This window comes from Podarcis filfolensis (assembly GCF_964270895.1).
Source record: "Podarcis filfolensis genome assembly, chromosome: 7".
In the NCBI taxonomy this organism is placed as follows: domain Eukaryota; kingdom Metazoa; phylum Chordata; class Lepidosauria; order Squamata; family Lacertidae; genus Podarcis; species Podarcis filfolensis.
The window spans coordinates 28,301,144-28,306,889 of record NC_139603.1 but is presented as its reverse complement, the minus strand read 5'-3'; positions in this window follow the sequence as shown (position 1 = coordinate 28,306,889).

The window sequence follows — 5,746 nt, the reverse complement described above, 5'->3', positions numbered from 1 at the left end:
CCTTGCATCTGCCTGCAGAAAAGAGTCTGGAGCCTTTTGGGATGGAGTTGAGTGAGTATAGAAACAAGCTATGGTTTTCCCAGTAGTGATGTATGGAAGTGAGAGCTGATAAAGAAGGCTGATCACCGAAGAATTGATGCTTTCGAATTATGGTGCTGGAGGAGACTCTTGAGAGTCCCACGGACTGCAAGAAGATCAAACTTATCCATTCTGAAGGAAATTAGCCCTGAGTGCTCACTGGAAGGACAGATCGTGAAGCTGAGACTCCAATACTTTGGCCACCTCATGAGAAGAGAAGACTCCCTGGAAAAGACCCTGATGTTGGGAAAGATGGAGGGAACAAGGAGAAGGGGACGACAGAGGAAGAGATGGTTGGACAGTGTTCTCGAAGCTACCAGCATGAGTTTGACCAAACTGCGGGAGGCAGTGGAATTTGTTGCTACACCCATCCATGCCATACGGCCCTCGGAGGATTGCTCAGAATGGATTGCGGCCCCGATTCCTGTATTAAAGGCTGAAACTCAACAGCCTTCTTTTGGAGATTATTTTTCTCAGGCCTAGATGGCCTGCTGCGCCTCTGGTTCTCTCTGTGAAAACATCCCGAAGTCTGCCTTAACTCTGGAGGCTTCCTGTCCTTCTTAACCTCTTCTCCTCTACGCAGCTTTCTCCACTGCCAGGAAAAAAAACGCTGCACTCGAAGCCTCCCAACTGTCAGGCTGTGGGCGATCTGAATTTTAACAGCTGCCGTGATTCCTTTGGCGTGGCTTGCAGAATGGGCTGGCATTTCCCAGCCCCTGTTCAGGTCCTGGAGTAGGTTCAGCAGAGGAGAGTCCGAGCGAGCAGCTCACACAGGTGCTTGCATGTGTGGCTCACAGGTGTGCGGCTCGAGCATCGCACGGTTTGCTCCTGGGGCAGAATATGCTTGGCTGCTTCTGCCAGGCCTGTGGGTGGGCACTTAGGCAGCCGAGGCAGTTTTGAGGAGCTGAAGCAAAAAAAGGAAGGGAAATTGCAGACTCTGACATCCGCTGCTCCCTGCTAGGCTCTTCTTCTGTATTTTGGATACAAGAGCAAACAAAGAGGGGTCCAGAACCATTTCGCTCTGCTTTGCTGCATTTAGTTCCTCTTTGCAATCCAGGCCATTATGGTGCATCTTTACTTTTTTTTTCTGCACACCAGGAAATCCTGCTTTTCCTTAGAGTTATATAATCTGCAACTGTCATTGATGGTGTTTTGTCAAAAAAAAAAAAGTTTGCTTAGGAAATAAAGGGAGTGTCCTACAAGAGCTGTCATTCACGTACTGTTGCATAACCGGCCTGAGCAAAGCTTCCTTAAGGAGACGGGGCATTTGATAACAGAATCGAGGCAAGGAACCTGTCGCAATGGAAAGGTGGAGTTCCTCTGGAGTTGAATGCAAGCACAAAGAAATTGTTGAGGGCAGTTCTTAGAGTGCACTGCGCTGTATCTGGTGCTGCCTTTATTTATTTTGCTTCTTCTAATTATAGCCTTCCTTCCTCCAAGTGGCTCAGGGTGATTTATGTACAGTTCCCCCCTTTCTGTTCTCACAACCAGTGAAGGGGGTGGGGGAAGGATTGGAACTCAGGACTCCTAGTCTGACACTGATGGGGTGGTGGCGGCTAATGGTTAACCCTTGCCCAGTCACCTGGGTAGGTGTGGCTGGCCCACACACACACACACACACACACACACACACACACACACACCCGGCCTCTCTCTCTCTTCACCTGGTATCAGCTGAGGGTGTATGTGTGTTATTTCTCCTACCTGATAATCAGGCAATTGATCTGATGACTGGGGAAGGGATACTTCGCATCCTCATCAGGGCACTGGGCTGGGCAGAGAAGTTCAAACCTCTTCACCTACCCCAGGGCAGTGTCATCCTTTGTCGTTCCATTTGTCCCTTCTGCCCAAATTTGTGTGGGCCTGCTGGAGGGCATGGGGCGTGGAGAGCAGCTGGATAACATCCCTGGGTCTGAGCTAGCCAACCCTGCTCTAGACTATAATATAGTGTCAGTTGGCCGATTTTATCGGTAATTTTAAAGTACATGTTATGTAAAGTGCTTTGAGATGTTGATAACTGAGCTCTATGTAAATCCTGTTTGATGGTAATGATGACGACAATTATATAAGTGACAGTGATTTGCAGGTGCCAGGAACTATCCCTAGTAGATAGGAGGAGTTAGAACTATGGGCTCTCCCTCCATGAAGATAGTCCAGAAAGTCCAGAAATGTATCTGGGATAGAGGAGTTTTTAAGGTGCTTTGAACCAAGAAGGTGGTTCCGTGGAAATATTTCAATATTTACATTCAGGGCAATTTTTTTATTTTAATTATTTTTTGCAACAACCATTCTAAGACCATGTTTAATTTAGGTGTTTTTCATATCCACTGCTTTCTTTGATCTCTTCTCCCTGGTGCTTGTACAACACCAGATCAAAGAGAAACAGAGGCCTTTTTTTGTGTCTCGGTACTTCTGCCCTTTTCCCTTTTCTGTGTGTTTCTGGTAAAAATAAATAAATAAAGCACTTTTTTTTTTTTAAAAAAAAGAAGCCTATTAAGCTAAGGAAGAGATTGCAAAGCATTTACTTCCTTCTCCCTTCCTACTCTGATTTGGAAGGAACCGAAGGGTTTACACTAACTGGAACGAATTGTGGATACAGCCAATTCACATCAAAGTTGTCTTTGTTGTTACATATTACAGAGGATGAAGGAGACTTTCTGGTGAAACCTTAACAGACTAAACCATTTTTTGTGGCTTAAAGTTTCATCATGGGTAAAAATCCACATTGTCACATGCATAAACTGTTTCCTTTAGTTGGCAGAGATCTATAGGTACAGACAGCAGCCTCTATGAAGTTGCCTCATTCAGAGTCAGAGACCATTTGTCTCCTGGCGCAACTGTTTAGAGCAGGGAGGGGGAACCAGTGGCCCTCCAATTGTGGCTGGACTTCAGCTCCTCCCAGTATGGCCAATGGCCGGTGTGGCAGCAATGGGTGCCTGTTTGCCTTGGATGGGTGGAGGATAGGGACAAGAGGAATGTTTATGCCTGGTGCCTAAAATATATATAATGAAGGCACCAGACAAGCCTCTCTGTGGAGAGCATTCCTCAAATGAGGAGCCACTGCAGAAAAGGCCCGTTCTTATGTTGCTGCCCTCCGGACCTCTTGCGAAGAACACACACAAAGAAGGGCCTCTCATGAAGACTGCAGGGTCCATGTTGGTTCATATGGGAGAGGCAGTCCTTGAAGTATTGAGGTTATGAGACGTTTAATAGGCTTGGATGGGGCCTGCAGGCTACCATAGGACCTCTTAACAGGAGAAATCTGGAGTGAGTTGTTTTTGGCTTCTTCACCAAATCTGCTCTGAAAGGGAAAAAGAAATCCCTGTTCTTGAGCTGTAAAAGATGATCTCAATGTTAGGGCAGTAGCCCACACCCATTTCGATTTAAATGGCTTGTTTTCCTAATGCTTTTAACAAGCAGTGTGGCTTGTAGAGATGTTGAACGTGGCTCACGAGCTCTGTTCCAAATCACAACATGGGAGGCAGCTTTGGGCCCCGTGTAGGGTTGCCAGAAATAAAAACCTGGACACCCCTGGCTCAGCCTTTTTAAGGAAACCACTGGAGTTGTTGAGCTTTTTACGAAGGCATAAAGATACTAAGATCCAGGACAAAGCACCACCCTTTGGAAACTCCCCCTGGGTGTCAATTCTGCTTTTGAAATCTCAGTAATGTCCAGGACAATCCAGGCGTCTAGCCCCGTGGGTCAGGTGTTGCTTTTTCAAATGGCCAGACCAAGGATGCCTCTGGCCTGAGGAAGAGTGTACTCTTGCAGTGCTTAGAGCGCTTTCGCCTCCCAGAGATGACACAGTCGAGAGAGCCTTGGCTCTCGAACAGAACAAGCACAAACAGCTAATTTTGCTAGGGAGAACTGGCAGGCGTTGCCGTTTTGTCAGATGGGAGCGGCGGTGGAGAAAAGAAAAGTGAGACCAGATGTTTTCCCTTAAAGTTGCTTCATATTTATGTTGGGGATGGAGGGAAAGGACTATAAAAATGTCACAGCCCTTGATCTTAAGCTTCAGAATGCCACTGTGAAACCCAGCACCGTAAATCCCCTTTTCATTTCATACAGCTAACGATTCTGACAATAGCCACTTGTGTGCATGCGAGCAAGTGCTCCTCCATTCATATAATACGTTTGGGAACTGGGGCAGAAAGGACCTTGGAGGTTAAAACTGATCCAGACATTATATGGTTCTACTTCATCTGTAACTTTGGTGGGGATTAAATCAATAAACAGGATTGATGCCTTTGAACATCTGGATTGAAAAGGACCTGGCTAGATATATAGACTGACAGAGCAGTACAACTACCAGGAAGGTCATCGTTTTGAGATGCACTTAAGCTTTTATGTTTAGAAGTACAGAGACATGAGTACAGACTTAAGAGCCTTCATAGGTGCTTCTAGGTGAACATCATCTCATGGAGGCAAATGAATTGCATCAGTTGCACCAATAAAAATGTATTAGGCTCTACAAACCCTCTCACCTCGAGGGCATCCTTGTATTTCATATTTGAAATGGCACTTGGCAGGTTCCTTAGCTTGGGTCCGTGGCACTCTTCTTGGTCCACTGTGCTTCCAGTTCCTTGGGAGGGTCTCTTGCATCAGACCCAAACTGACCACTGCTGCCTTAAACTGTTTCCATATGAGAAGCACAAGCTGGTTCCTGAGGGTTCCCCTTAGGTAACCCTCTTCCGTCATAAAGCTAGTTTTTAAAAGAATGGAATTTCCTCGCTAAGCAATCATCCCCATGGTTCCTTGGGGAAATTAGTGCAGTTTAAATCAATTTAAATGGTGATGTGTTATTGAGCAGGAATGAGACTCCTGCTGGTTATTCTGTTATATTCTGTTTTTCTTTTTTCTAAATAAAATAAAAATCCCTCCCCCCTTCTGAAATATGCAAGCGGTTGTCCTGAATATGCTGGAATATGAAAGCTTTTGCTGTGGCAGCCCGGTTAGCTGCGATGAAAACAGGGGTGGGAAAGGGATGGAGGAGGAAGCACAGGGTTCCTTTCCTTTTTACGGAGAGTGATGTATCGCTGTAGACCCCATTAATCCGGCGCCTGCTCTTTTCTACAGAGTGATTTGCAGACTGCTTCCATTTGTTCTCAGCTGGGCCTTTCTGCAGTTGGGGTGGACACTGGGAAAGAGCATCACTTCATTATTGATTTGTGCTTTGGGATCAGGCAACGCAAGCTTCAAATTTGTCATTGTGTTGCGTTTCCGTTGAAGTACGTTAACGTCACACTGTGTTTGGGGGAGAGAGCAGAAAAGCTAAGTTCTTGCACGTGGGCTCTATTGCCTGCTGTAACGAGAATATTTGGGTGAAGTTCAATGTTGTGCTATTGCAAATGTTTCCTCTATGCAAGCATATCACCTTGTCAGAGGGAACGTCCTCGTCCTCTCCCTGAACTGTCCTTGAGGTCCTCTCAACTCCCCCTGAGCCATTTTTTTAGGGGGGGGGCACGCAGGAAGCAGGGAGATATCCCTGTTGCACAAGCAGAAGTCCTGCTGATGGGGTTCATTAGATGAATCCTGCTCGTTGTGTTTATAATTGCATGTACAAAGCTATTTTCTTCCTTGGGTGAAGATCCTGGATGGACTTCAAAGAATATATGACCCAAGCCAGGGGTCAGCAAACGTTTTCAGCAAGGGACCGGTCCATTGTCCC